The sequence below is a fragment of the Equus przewalskii genome, chromosome 19, assembly GCF_037783145.1.
Source record: "Equus przewalskii isolate Varuska chromosome 19, EquPr2, whole genome shotgun sequence".
Lineage (NCBI taxonomy): Eukaryota > Metazoa > Chordata > Mammalia > Perissodactyla > Equidae > Equus > Equus przewalskii.
The window spans coordinates 37,193,027-37,205,912 of record NC_091849.1 but is presented as its reverse complement, the minus strand read 5'-3'; the positions used below and the strand labels follow the sequence as shown (position 1 = coordinate 37,205,912).

Here is a 12,886-nt window from a genome sequence, read left to right as displayed (position 1 = left end):
TATGGGTGTGGGGGTGTGGGCTGTGGGGCTGTGGGGTTGTGGGGGTGGGGGTATGGAGGTGTGGGGTGTTGGGGTGTGGGCTGTGGGAGTATGGGGCTGTAGGGGTATGAGTGTGGGGGTGTGGGCTGTGGGGGTGGGGGTATGGAGGTGTGGGGTATGGGGGTATGGGAGTATGGGGCTGTGGGGGTATGGGTGTGGGGTATGGGGGTGTGGGGCATTGGGGTGTGGGCTGTGGGGGTATGGGGCTATGGGGGTATGGGTGTGGGGATGTGGGCTGTGGGGCTGTGGGGTTGTGGGGGTGGGGGTATGGGGGTGTGGGGTGTTGGGGTGTGGGCTGTGGGGGTATGGGGCTGTGGGGGTATGGGTGTGGGGGTGTGGGCTGTGGGGCTGTGGGGGTGGGGGTATGGGGGTGTGGGGCATTGGGGTGTGGGCTGCGGGGGTGTGGGGCTGTGGGGGAATGGGTGTGGGGGTGTGGGATGTGGGGCTGTGGGGCTGTGCGAGGAGAAAGACAGCAGCTGTGCTGAGGAGTGGGACTTGGGAAGGAAGATAAGTCCCTCCGTGCTTCGGGGATGTATTTTCCCCTTTGTGCTTTTCAGAAAAGACCTACTGTGTTACTTTCCAAGCTGTGTTGGAAGGCTGAGCTTCTTTTGAATGCTGTCACAGGCCTCGAGGTGACCCAATATATCTGGGTTACATTTGCAAAATTTCTGATACATTGTAGGGGCTCCCAGTTATTCTGGAAGACACACACGAGGGCTGGGTATCTTCAAAGAGCAGGCAGAATGCATCCTGAGCCACCAGGCCACTGAGGAGGTTCAAGGAGTGCTATGCCCCAACCCTCCCTCTCTCTAGAGCTGCACTGTCCAATATGGTGGCCACTAGCCACATATTTACATTTAAATTAAATTAAAATTAAAATTCTTTTTTTCCTTCCTAAAGCCCCAGTGCATGGTTGTATATCCCAGTTGTAAGTGGTTCTGGTTCTTCTATGTGAGCCACCGCCACAGCATGGCAGATGACAGATGGGCCACGGAAGTGGTGAGTGCTGAACTTTAACCACTAAGCCATCAGGGCTGGCTCTAAATTTAAATATTTTAGAAATAAAAAATTCAGTCCCTAAGTCACACTTAGCCGCACATGAAGTGTTCAATAGCCAGGTGTAGCTAGTGGCTGCCACATTGCACAACACAGATATAGACCATTTCCATCAGGACAGACACTTCCATTGGACAGTGTGCTCTAGAAAGATGAGGAAAAAGCCCAAGTAGGTCGGTTTGTTTGTTTTTACCCTGACTTGTTTCTAAAAGGATCTGAGGTAGCTGAGGACAGCCCAAGGCCATCAGACCAGTGCCCCCTGGCTGGAGGTGGGAAGGTTGGTGCCTGGGCTGAGCCGGTCACTAGGAGGGAAGCGAGGCCCCTAGAGGGCGGAGCTCCAGGGCCAAGGTAAGAAGTGGGAGGGAAAGTGGAGGTGGGGACGTTGTGGGAGCGACTGTCAAAGGACAAGGTGGTGAGCCATCAGATGTTGAACAATGAGAGACCTACGGGAATGAAGCTCTTCGTTCCTCTTAGCAATATACGGTTATCTGACCTGTTAATCAAGGAGTCCCCTGTGCCCTTCTGTTCTCAGATACAAATTCCAAATTCCAGCTAATCAGATGCAATTAAAGGATGTTGTTGGCTGGGTGCAAGTTCTGACTTGCAACACCAGGGTAGGCTGCCAGGCTTGGAACCGTGCTCACCACCTGGCTGTTAGGTTTTGAGCAGCCATGCCAGAGGCAGCAGAATGGGGAAACATCCTTCCCCATGGGTGATGTGAGTAGAAAGGCTCTCGCTGAAGGGAGCCAGGCCCTGCGTGCTTTCGTGCAGTACTTTCAAAGCCAAGATACACTCTAGAGGTGGGCTTTTTTTTTTTCTTCTGAGGAAGATTAGCCCTGAGCTAAGATCTGTGCCAATCTTCCTCTATTTCATATGTGGGTCACCAGCACAGCATGGCTGACGAGTGGTGTTGGTCTGCACCCGGGATCTGAACTCGTGAATCTGGCCTGCTGAAGCAGAGCGTGCCAAACTTAACCACTATGCCATGGGTCCAGCCCTTAGGGATGGTCTCTTTTTGAGGGCAAATCAGAGTTTTAAAAACGTTCACTCAATTTGACATTTGTGTTAAACTCATTGGCTTGTGGGATTAAAGGCAAGCCAAACATATATTAAGATGATCTTAATTTAAGCTTTGTTGGGAAGTTAAAGACATCACAGAGTGGGATGGGGTGCCAAGGGGAGCAGCTTCTTGTTGCTTAATTTGAGATAATGTATTCCCATAAATTTTATTTTTACGTTTATTTTGAGGTATAACAGACACAGCAAAGTGATCTTTACTAATCTTTAATGTACAGCCTGGTGGATTTTTACATATGTATGTACCTGTGTGACCTCCACCCAGATCAGGATACAGAACATTTCCAGCGCCCTGGAAGGTTCCTCCTCTCTCCCTCCTGTTCAATTCTCCTCCCCAGACGTAATTGCTGTTCTGATTTCTACCACTGTCAATTAGCTTTGCCTGCTCTCGAACTTCATATAAAGAGGATTGTAGCTTCTATCTGCTCTGTGTCTGACTCCTTTTATTCGTAAGCTTGTGAACTTTTTTAGGAGAAATTTTATAAAAGACCCACAGTCCTTTACCTAAAACCATTGGGGCCAGATAGGTTTCAGAATTTTCATCGTTGAGAAGGGTGCGACGAGCGAGGAGTTCACTTACACTCAGTGTTATAAAATGCCCCCAGCAGGGCCGGGGCAGCACCTGGTAAACAATAAACATTTCTGAGCAAAGTCTACGAATATATGAAGTGCTGTAAATAAAGGCTGTAAATAGCCTCACGTCAGTTGAGGTCGGTTTTGCTGCCAGATGAGTTCACGTCAGGTCAGGCCTTGCCGTCAAAAGCCTTATGATAAAAATGGTTTTATCATACAGTTTTCCAAGGTTTGGGGCTTTTGAAACTGAGAATAAGGGATAGCGGACCTGTGAGTTCTCCACAAGCCATCAGCTCTGTGGGAGGCAAGCTTCCTAGGTAACGTGAGGTTCCAGTGCTGATAGAAGGTTACAGAAAGCAGCCGCCCCCAGGAAAGTGTGTGCCCAGCTGGGCGGGCCAGGAACAGGCCCTCTTGGCCAGGGCTCTCTGAGGTCGGCGCACAAACTCCTGACACTGAGGGCAGGTCTTTGCGTGGGCGTGCGCATTTGGGCATTTTCTGGGATCCCTGTCTTTGCTTAGATTTTCGAAGGAAATCTGCTACACAAATAAGGCTAAGAGCCCAGTGAGAAGATGCCCTTGAAGGTCAAAGCAGGGCTCCGTTGGAGCCCCTCAGCTGTAGACCTGGGTGTCTAAGGGACGTGACTCTGATGACAGTCTCTCGGTGACTATCAGTGACCGTCGGGGGTGGGGAGGATGAGCTGGGGCAAACAGAGGTTGAGGAGAAGGAGCGGGGAGGAGGAGAAGAGAAGGTCAGGATTAGGGTGAGGGGAGCCAAGAAGACCACACACACAGACCGCCATAGGAGAGGTTCTCCTGGGGCTGGGGGCGACGTCTTCGGTTCCCGAGCCTGCGGGGAGCACCTGCTTTGTGCCCAGCACTGGGGATACAGCGAATAAGACCTGCTCCTTGCCCTGGGGCCTGGGTGGGGACATAGTGCTCCTCTTTGAGGAGTTCCCTTTGCATGCCCCCCCCCCACACACTACCACCACCAAAGGCTACACCAGGAGTGGCCTTGAAGTGCCCATCTCACTTTCCAGACCTTTTGGGCTCTTTCGCCCACCTCCCATTAGAAGGCCTGGGTCCCATGTCCCGTGTGGATAAAGCCCAGTGTACAGAAGTGGGGGCATTCTTTGCTGACAGCGGCATGCAGCTATTAAGGTGACATGTTGATCAGAGGCGTGGAGTGGCATTGACGGGGACTGGTTCCTTTCCTCCACTTAGTTGTGTGACCTTGGGCAAGTCCCCTGCCCCTGTCTCAGTGTCCTCATCTGTGGAATAAACTTATAAAGTCTACTGCCCCTTGCCTCACAGGGCGTTGTGAGGATCAAAGGAAGTCGTATGGAGGAGGATGGAAATGGCGGGCTTGCCCAGGTGTGCACCATGCTTTTGACGTGCTTCTTGTACCCCAATCAAACAGCCTTCCCTCGGCACCTTGAATAGCAGTGTGTTAGGGGTTATATGGCTTCATTCTCCCTGTTAGGCACCCAGGGGTGCTGAGGGGCTGGCTGGCCTCACGGGTGACCCAGTAAAGCGTTCTCCCCACCCAAATGTGGTTTTACTCTCTGGTTGCAACAGTTCTCTGGAAAATAATAGTTGTTCACAGATGTTCATTACAGTGTTATTAATAATAGCCCAAGAAAAGGTATTCTTCACTATAATCCCCAAGCCCCAATGCATACAAGCACTCAAGAAATGCTTAAGCAGACCCCACCTCCACCTCTCCCATGCCCCCTTTTGTGGTCGTGGGATAAACCCCTCCCCCACCGAATAAGGGCTGGGTGAGGAGTTGGGGCAAGAGCCACCGGGACCCCAGAACCTGAGAGTCAAAAATTGTCTTTCACATGGGTCCAGCCTGGTGGTGTAGTGGTTTGTTCCACACACTCCACTTCGGCTGCAGGGGGTTCGCTGGTTCAGATCCCGGACACAGACACACACCACTCATCAAGCCATGCTGTGTTGGCGTCCCATATACAAAATGGAGGAAGATTGGCATAGATGTTAGCTCAGAGACAATCTTCCTCATCAAAAAAGAAAAAAAAGTCTTTCACAAGGCCGGCCCCATGGCCTAGTGGTTAAATTCGGGCGCTCTGCTTTGGCGACCTGGTTTGGTTCCTGGGTGTGGACCTATACCACTTATCAGCTGAGGAAGATTGGCACAGGTGTTAGCTCAGGGCAAATCTTCGTCAAGCTAAAAGAGGAGGATTGGGAACAGATGTTAGCTCAAGGCGAATCTTCCTCAGCAAAAAAAAATGTCTTTCACATGGAAAACAGTCCTACTTCCGGAATGTTTTTGAACAACAAAGGGGGAAGTACCAGAATGGTCATCACAGAGTTATTTGCAATAGCACTAAGTTGAAAACACCATAATGTCCACTCATTGAGGGATGCTGAAATAAACTGTGGTGTCCACATGCAACTGGCTTCTCTGCAGCCATGATGAAGAATGTCACAGAACAGCGTTTCTCACCTGATGTTCCCCAGACCCAAGCCTCAAGAGGATCCCTCAAGGGATTTCACAGTGAAGTGTGTTTAGGAAACGCCAGTCTCCTCTCGATGATTCAGAACTCGAGTTCGCAAATTAAAGACTCTGAGAAGTCCTCCAGGAAGGAAGCCCATTTAAGTTGGCATAAGCCACTGCGTCCCAAGCAGCCGGGGAAGGACTCCCCTATTAATAGCAAAATGGCCCTGGTGCTCTGAGGGACCAGTCTGGGAAACACTGGTATGGCAGCCTCATGTAGACAGAGCTGAGCAGGGCCAGCCGGTGGCCGAGTGGTTAAGTTCGAGAGCTCTGCTTTGCCAGCCCGGGGTTTCCCAGTTTGGATCCTGGGGGCAGATGTGGCACTGCTCATCAGGCCATGCTGAGGCCGCATCCCACATGGCACAACCAGAGGCACTCACAACTAGATTATACAACTATGCACTGGGGGGTTTTGGGGAGAAGTAAAGAAAAAAAAGATTGGCAACAGATGTTAGCTCAGGTGCCAATCTTAAAAAAAAAACTGAGCAAAACACGCAGGATCTGAGAGTCTCTGCAGCATGATTTAAACAAACAATAAACTTCCGTATATGTTTGTGTTTGAAAAAAGTCTGGCAGGATGCATCCCAGAACTTTAATGGTGTTTGGGGTGTTGGGATTACAGGTGACTTTTATTTCCATCTTTCCTTGTTTTCTTTGTTTAGCTTATTTGGGTTTTCTAAACTGCCTTTCATCACTGTGTACAATTTTCATAATTGGTCAAAAAAGAAAAAGAAACAACTGTTAGGAAAGAATGGAGGGACAGCTGAAGGCGTATCCGCAGCTCTACCGCACCTAGAGGAGCAGGGCCTCCAGCCCGAGGAGCGGCCAGGCCCTTATTTAGGCAGAGACGTCCCGAGCTCGCATTCCAGTGGGAATCCTCCCCGGCGCATTCCTCCTGCAGCGCCGCCTCCTCCAGCTGCAGCCGCTCCCTCCTCCCAGGGCCTCCCTCTCCTTTGGTAGCCGCCGCGGCCGAGCCAGACTGCGCATCTGGACCTCATTAGGGGCCGCCAGCACCAAAGCCGACACATCTGGCCGCCGCGAGGCGAGTGCGCGGCAGGGCAGCGGAGGGGAAGGGGCACGTCAGGACAGGGCCGCCCGGCGCGCGCCGAGGCATCTGGAAGTGGGAAGGCGGTGGGCAGCTGGCCGCAGACACTGCGCTGCCGGCTGGGCTGGCCCTGGCCTGGGAGCCCAGTGGCATAGTGCCCTTGCTGGCAGGGGAGCCTGCGGCCCCCAGAGGCCTCCCACGCTGGGGGGGCGGGCAGGCCCGGGGAAAGGCAGGGACTCTGGACTCCATGCACAGTGCTCGTGATCTCAGTGAGGCGTGACGCTGGCTCCTGTGGGCCTGTCAGGATGGGGAGCAGAGGGCAGCGCCGGGACCCGCTGCAAAGAAGGAATGGCCAGTAACGGGGATTGCCTCGGCTTGTTGTGGCCAAGCCTTACGGTGGTGGAACTTTGGGGCGCAGGTCAGAGGCTGTCTTCTCCATCAGGTCAGAGTCCTCCTGTTTGAAATGAGAAGGAGGGAGGTGCAGTGAGGCCTGTTGTAAACAGAGTGTCCTTGCTGCCTCTTCCTCACACCGGGAGAGCCCAAGTCCCTGCCTCTACCCCTGGGGTGCCATTATTTGTCCCCTTTGGGCCGGCACATCTAAGGCTTCAGCAGCCCTGCTGATTGTTTCCTTGAGACAGCTGCAGATGCTCCTGAGATCCTTTCCAAAGCAAGGCAGAGATCAAAGAAAGAGCCCGTCAATAAAACGTCAGGCCTAGCAGCTCAGCCCTGCCCCTCCCCTTGGTCCCGGGGCCTTAGTCCTTGCCTGGCTCCCACCTGGACGGTCCCATTATCACAGCAACCCACAGATTCCCGTGCCTCTGCTCTCCATCTCCCCGCCTCGTCCCCACCCACCGCAGCGAGCAGCTGACCAATGGGCGCACATGCCTGCACTAGCACCCTCGGAAGAATTCCCAGAAGGATCCAGTAGGTGCTAGTTCAAGTAGAAGCTCAGGAGCCCACCGAAGGCTCAAGGCTTTGAACCAAACGGATAGGGTCCAAAATCCCACTCTTACCCCTCTGAACACCAATTTCCTCATCTATGAGATGAGGGTAATCTCTCTTAGAGAACTGTTTTAAGCTTTGCGATAGAAATATTATATTTTTCTCCAGTAGAAATATAAGGTAATTGCATCTGTAATTGGGGGGCTATTTTAACAATTTTCATTTTGGAATCATTTTAGGTTTATAGAAAAATCGCAGAGATCGTACAGAGAGTTCCAGCAAACCTTTCATCCAACTTCTCCCGAGGTTAACATCTTGCATAACCAGGTACATTTGCCGAAACTAAGGAATTCACATTGGCACGCTACTATCAGCTAAACCACAGACTTTATTCAGATTTTGCCAGTTTTCCCAAAACATATATAATTAAAAATTTTCTACTAGGTACATTAAAAAAATAAAAAGAAACATAAACTTAATTTTAATAATATATTTTATTTAACTCAATATATCCAAAATATTTTCATCTCAGCATTAATCAATATAAAAGACATTGTGAATGAGATATTTTACATTTTTTTATACCGAATCTTTGAAATCAGTGTGAATTTTTCACTCACAGTCATCTCCATTTGGACTCTAAATTATCACCAGAAATACTTGATCTGTAGTTAGATTTCCACAAAATTTACAGGTGAAATAGTAGACTCACACACCCAAGTTGTTCCAGACATACTTAAAAATTTTCCAGGGGCTGGCCCTGTGGCCGAATGGTTGAGTTGGAGCGCTCTGCTTCGGCGGCCCAGGGTTTCACTGGTTTGGATCCTGGGTGCAGACCTAGCACTGCTCAACAAGCCATGCTGAGGTGGCGTCCCACATAACACAACCAGAAGGACCTACAACTAGAATATATAGTTATGTACTGGGGGACTTTGGGAAGAAGAAGGGAAAAAAAGAGAGTAAGATCAATTGATGTTTTTTAAAAAAAGTTTTCCAATAACTGAATTGAGTATCAAAGGTTTTTAAAAATTTATTTTGTATTTTATTTATTTATTTATTTTTTTGATGAGGAAGATTGGCCCTGAGCTAATATCCGTTGCCAATCCTCCTCTTTTTGCTTGAAGAAGATTGTCGCTGAGCTAATGTCTGCACCAGTCTTCCTCTATTTTGTATGTGAGATGCTGCCACAGCGTGACTTGAGTGGTGTGTACGTCCGTGCCCGGGATCCGAACCCATGAACCCTGGGCTGCCAAAGCAGAGCATGCAAACTTAATCACTATACCATGGGGACGGCCCTGAGTATCAGGTTTTAAATTCAAAATTAAATTAAATTGAAAATTTAGTTCCTTGGTTGCAGTTAGCCACTTTCCAAGTGCTCAACAGCCGCATGTGACCAGCAGCTATAATATCGGACAGCTCGGATTCAAGGATTAAATGAGATAATGTGTGAAGAACAGTGCCTAGCACACAGTAGGTATTCAGTAAAGGGTGTCTGTTGTCATTATTAAGGCATAGAGTTGCTGTCGGTAAAATCCAGTTTCCAATCACATTGTCGAGACTTTTGTGCCCATCAAGTGCCAGGTGTAATGAGAGATATTGGTCTGGGAAGAGAAAACAAGGAGGAGGGAGCCCATACTTCTTTAGCCCATGTGCTCGGCTCCCAGTACACCCCCCCTTCACCCTCTCTTGCATGCAGGTCCTCTGACTGTCTTCAGAGCAGGTACTGTTACCTCTGCTCACAGATGAGCAAGTTGAACAACAAACCGAGTTGAAGCAAGAGAGAGGGGGAGCCCCGAGTTCCCACCCAGCCACTCCTTGTCTCATTCTGAGGTCCGGGTGCTCTTTTCCCTCTCTGGGCCTCAGTTTCCCCAAGTGAGTTAGGTAAATGAGAGAGAGGTTGTTTTAGGTTACTGGGTCCATCAAGACATTTTAGAACTATTTGAATAGGGGCCGTTTGGCTGGCCCACACTTCTCAAAATTCCCCTAGTGCTGATTTGTAGCTAAGTAAATAGAAGGAGAACTTATTTTTTGATTCATAGTGAGGGCAGGGGAGACTGGCCGTGTAGTTCATGATCTTTGCGTTCACAGGTTGGGACACCCTCTCCCGGTCTCAAGGCGCCTAGGAAACCTAATTAATGATGGAATTATGGAGCGCCGCTTGTGCTAATATAGAATCAGGGCCGAGGGAGTTAGGCGTCTCAGGGGATATTTATAACGAGCTGTGGCGGTCTGGTGAGTCACTGCTCTGCTCTCCAAGAGGACACACCTGCCTCCCAGGAGGAGAGGCTGTCGCTTGCTTCCCTGGCTGGGCTGGAGACACACACACTGTTGGGGAACCGGCCCTCCTGCCCTGGGCTCCCTTGGATACTGATCAATACAACTCCCCCGCCCCCATTTCAGCAGAATTTCCCAACAGCCTCCCACTTCCCAGACTCGGGCCGCACCGTCCACTGATGATGCTGCAGACTGGCTGCACCCTGGGAACGTCTCCTTCCAGAGGGATTCTTTCTGGGAAGGTTTTCTACGGTCAAGCCCGGCTGTGCAGCCAGGCTCTTGAGCAGCCTCCATCAGGGGCCAATTCTTCCGGGACGAAGAGAGGCAAAGGCCAGAGACGAGAGAGGACATTGAGCCCCTTCTCTGTGCCAAGCCCTGGGCAGGGCACTTGGCGTCCCTTAGCTCACTAAAGTGTCACAGTAAACTGTATTTCATCACCCTCATTTTACAGACAGAGAAACTGAGACTCAGGGAAAAGCAGCTAGCAAGGAGCATGTAGCTAGAAAATTCTACAGCCAGGGTTCCAATCCAGCCTGTCTGTCTCTGAAGCTCTTATTTTCATAAGATCATCTCAAGCTATCAGAGTAGTGGTACAAAGCACTTTCATATACATATATCTTGCATAACCCTCAAAATATTGAGGGCAGGGCCAAACAAACAAAGAGGCATAATCTCCAAACTAGCAGAGGGAAACATTCAATGGGGAAAAAATAGTAAATTCAAAAGAAGGGGAAAATAGAGGAGAGAAAAAGGAACATAGAACAGATAGAACGAATAAAAAGCACAGAGTAGATTCAGTCCCAAATATATTCATAATTACGTTAAATATAGATGGACTAAATGGTCCTGTTAAAAGATAAAGTTTGTCAGAGTGGATAGAGAACAAATCCCGACTTGGGTTTGCAAGAGCCATGTACATCCACGACATATTGGGGGTTCAGGAAGGTTAAGGGCAGAGCCAAAGTCTGAACCAGGGGTCTCTGAGGCAGCAGGACATGCTGTCTCGCCCAGATCTCAGCCCTCCAACTTGTCCCTTTCACACCTTGGCCTCAGTCGTCCAGTGAGCATGCGGTTTGATGGAAGGCGCTCAGGCACTGGTGTTAAATGAACCAACCTTGCAACCCTGGACTTTCTAAGGTGACCTGAGCCTCAATGTCCTCCTCTGTAAAATGGAACAATAGTTCATACTTTATGGGGCTGCAGTAAGAGTTAGAGGCATGTTCAAGGCACCCAGCACGAAGTAGAACTCTTATGTTTGTTTTTGTTAATAGTATGATAATTCTATGTGTGCCTATGTAATCAATGAGACCCTATGGGCTGTCCCTGGCTTCCTGAGAGAGTATTAAAACCTTTTCCCGTGTGTTTTTGGTGAGGGCCAAGCACGGTGGGCAGGGATTGGGGGTGAGGTCACTGTTCCTTCCAGGCTGGGAAATTTGAGTCGGGTCATGGGGTGACTCCAGGATGCCCTCTTCCTGTTTGTTTGCAAGCCTGACCCATCTGTCACTCTGTCTTTGATTAAGTCACACTCCTGCTCAGGCCCTAACCTTGGAGACTTCCTACCATCCATGTGTCAGTTTCCCTCCTGTCTCCAAGGCCCTTGATGGCTTGCTTTCTGCCCACTCCTTCCGTCTGTGGACTCACCCCTGCAGGCAAACAACCTCTCAGCCCTGCCCCCGTACAGGACACCCCTCCACTCCCAGCACCCCCATATCCTCCCAGCCCCCCTGCCCCCACTCCAAGCCTGGCAGACTCTCCCCACTGTCCCCACCAGGGCTGCCCCTGCCCCTCTGTCATCCAAGTTCACACCCCCTTATCTGCAATTCTGAAAGCTCTAAAAACCAGAGTTTTGAAAATAAGTTTGATATAAACTGATTTGACCGCAGATCTGGTCTGCCCTGATGCGAGGGTCTTTCAAGTCTTTATTGTGTCTCTTACCGCTCAGACGTTTTTACTTGGCTGTGCTTCCTTAAGGGTGCTGCCCCCGGACCCTGCTGGGGTGTTACGTCGTGTCAGTGAGGGTATCACGTGACCCTTCTGAACCCTCAGTGGCTCTGAAAATGCGCTTTTGAGCCCAGGGCCTCCGTGAGGGGCAGTGGGTCTGCAGTAGGGACAGCCCGAGGGCTTGCCCCGTGCAGGCGCTTTCTGTACTTAGCTCTCGTCCCAGTCAGCCCTGTAACGTGGGCCTTAGCCCCTGCATTTCAGAAGTAAGGATGCCGAGGGCCAAGGTTGCACAGCTGGGAGAAGGGCTGAGCCGAGGCCTTCTGATGCCCAGCCTCCCACACTCTCTCCCCTTTGCACCAGTTTCTCTCCTTGCCTTGCGAGCTAGCCCCCAGCTCCCCCTTCTCTGTCCTTCCGTCGCTCCTGGGGCTTCTGTGTACAATAATGCCTAGTTTTGTTCACTCAGCAGTATTCAGTGAGGGCTTCTCACGCTCTAATGTGCACACAAAATCTTAAGATGCTGCTTCTGATTTAACAGGTCCGGGTGTGACCTCCTGCATTCCTAACAAGTTCCCGGTTGCTGTTGGACCCCACTTTGAGGAGTAAGGGGCTAGGGGACAGGTGGGAATACAGAGCTGAATAAGACTCAACCCCTGCTGTCATCACTCATGTATGCAAGCTCTCTATGTACCTGATGCGGAGGTGGGTACTATTAGTATCCTCATTTGACACATGAGGAAACAAACACAGAGAGGTTAAGTAACTTGCCCAAGGGCACACAGCTCAGAAGTGGCAGAGCTGGGATTTGAACCTGATGAGCCTGGCTGCAGAGTTCACGCTGTTAACTACTCCACACTACACAAATTGGAGAGATGGACCTGTCGGTGCAGTGCGATGAGACAATCATGGCAGGCAGGACTGGCAATCCTGGAGCACTCAGAGGAGGGCTGGGCTCCTTTGTAGCACATGGTGGATTTTCAGAATAAATGGAATGCTCCCCTCGAAACACCCCACGTGGTTTTCTTTAGAAGCTCTTTCTGAAATCAATTGTACATCTTCCTGCTATATGTAATTTAACGTTTTCTTGATAACTCAAGGCCCCTATTTTTCTTTTTTTTTTTGAGAAAGATTAGCACTGAGCTAACATTCGCCACCAATCCTCCTCTTTTTGTGCTGAGGAAGATTGGCCCTGAGCTAACATCTGTGCCCATCTTCCTCTACTTTATATGTGGGACACCTGCCATAGCATAGCTTGATGAGCAGTGCATACGTCCGCACCCGGGATCCTAACTGGTGGACCCTGGGCTGCCAAAATGGAATGTGTGAACTTAACCACTGCACCACCGGGCTGGCCCCTCAAGGCCACTATTATGAATCCTGATATTTGGAACTATCCTAAGACCTTAATTCTCAAGCCCTCAGCTC

General features: G+C 50.3%; 1 long non-coding RNA gene across 1 annotated transcript; it reads left to right on the top strand.

Annotated features, from left to right (window-relative positions):
- Positions 1–6,127: 6,127 nt before the first annotated feature.
- LOC103556602 (uncharacterized) lies at positions 6,128–12,467 on the top strand. Its single transcript, XR_546250.2, has 3 exons — positions 6,128–6,304; positions 7,489–7,576; positions 12,000–12,467. It is a non-coding gene; the product is annotated as an uncharacterized lncRNA (long non-coding RNA).
- The last annotated feature ends 419 nt before the right edge of the window (positions 12,468–12,886 follow it).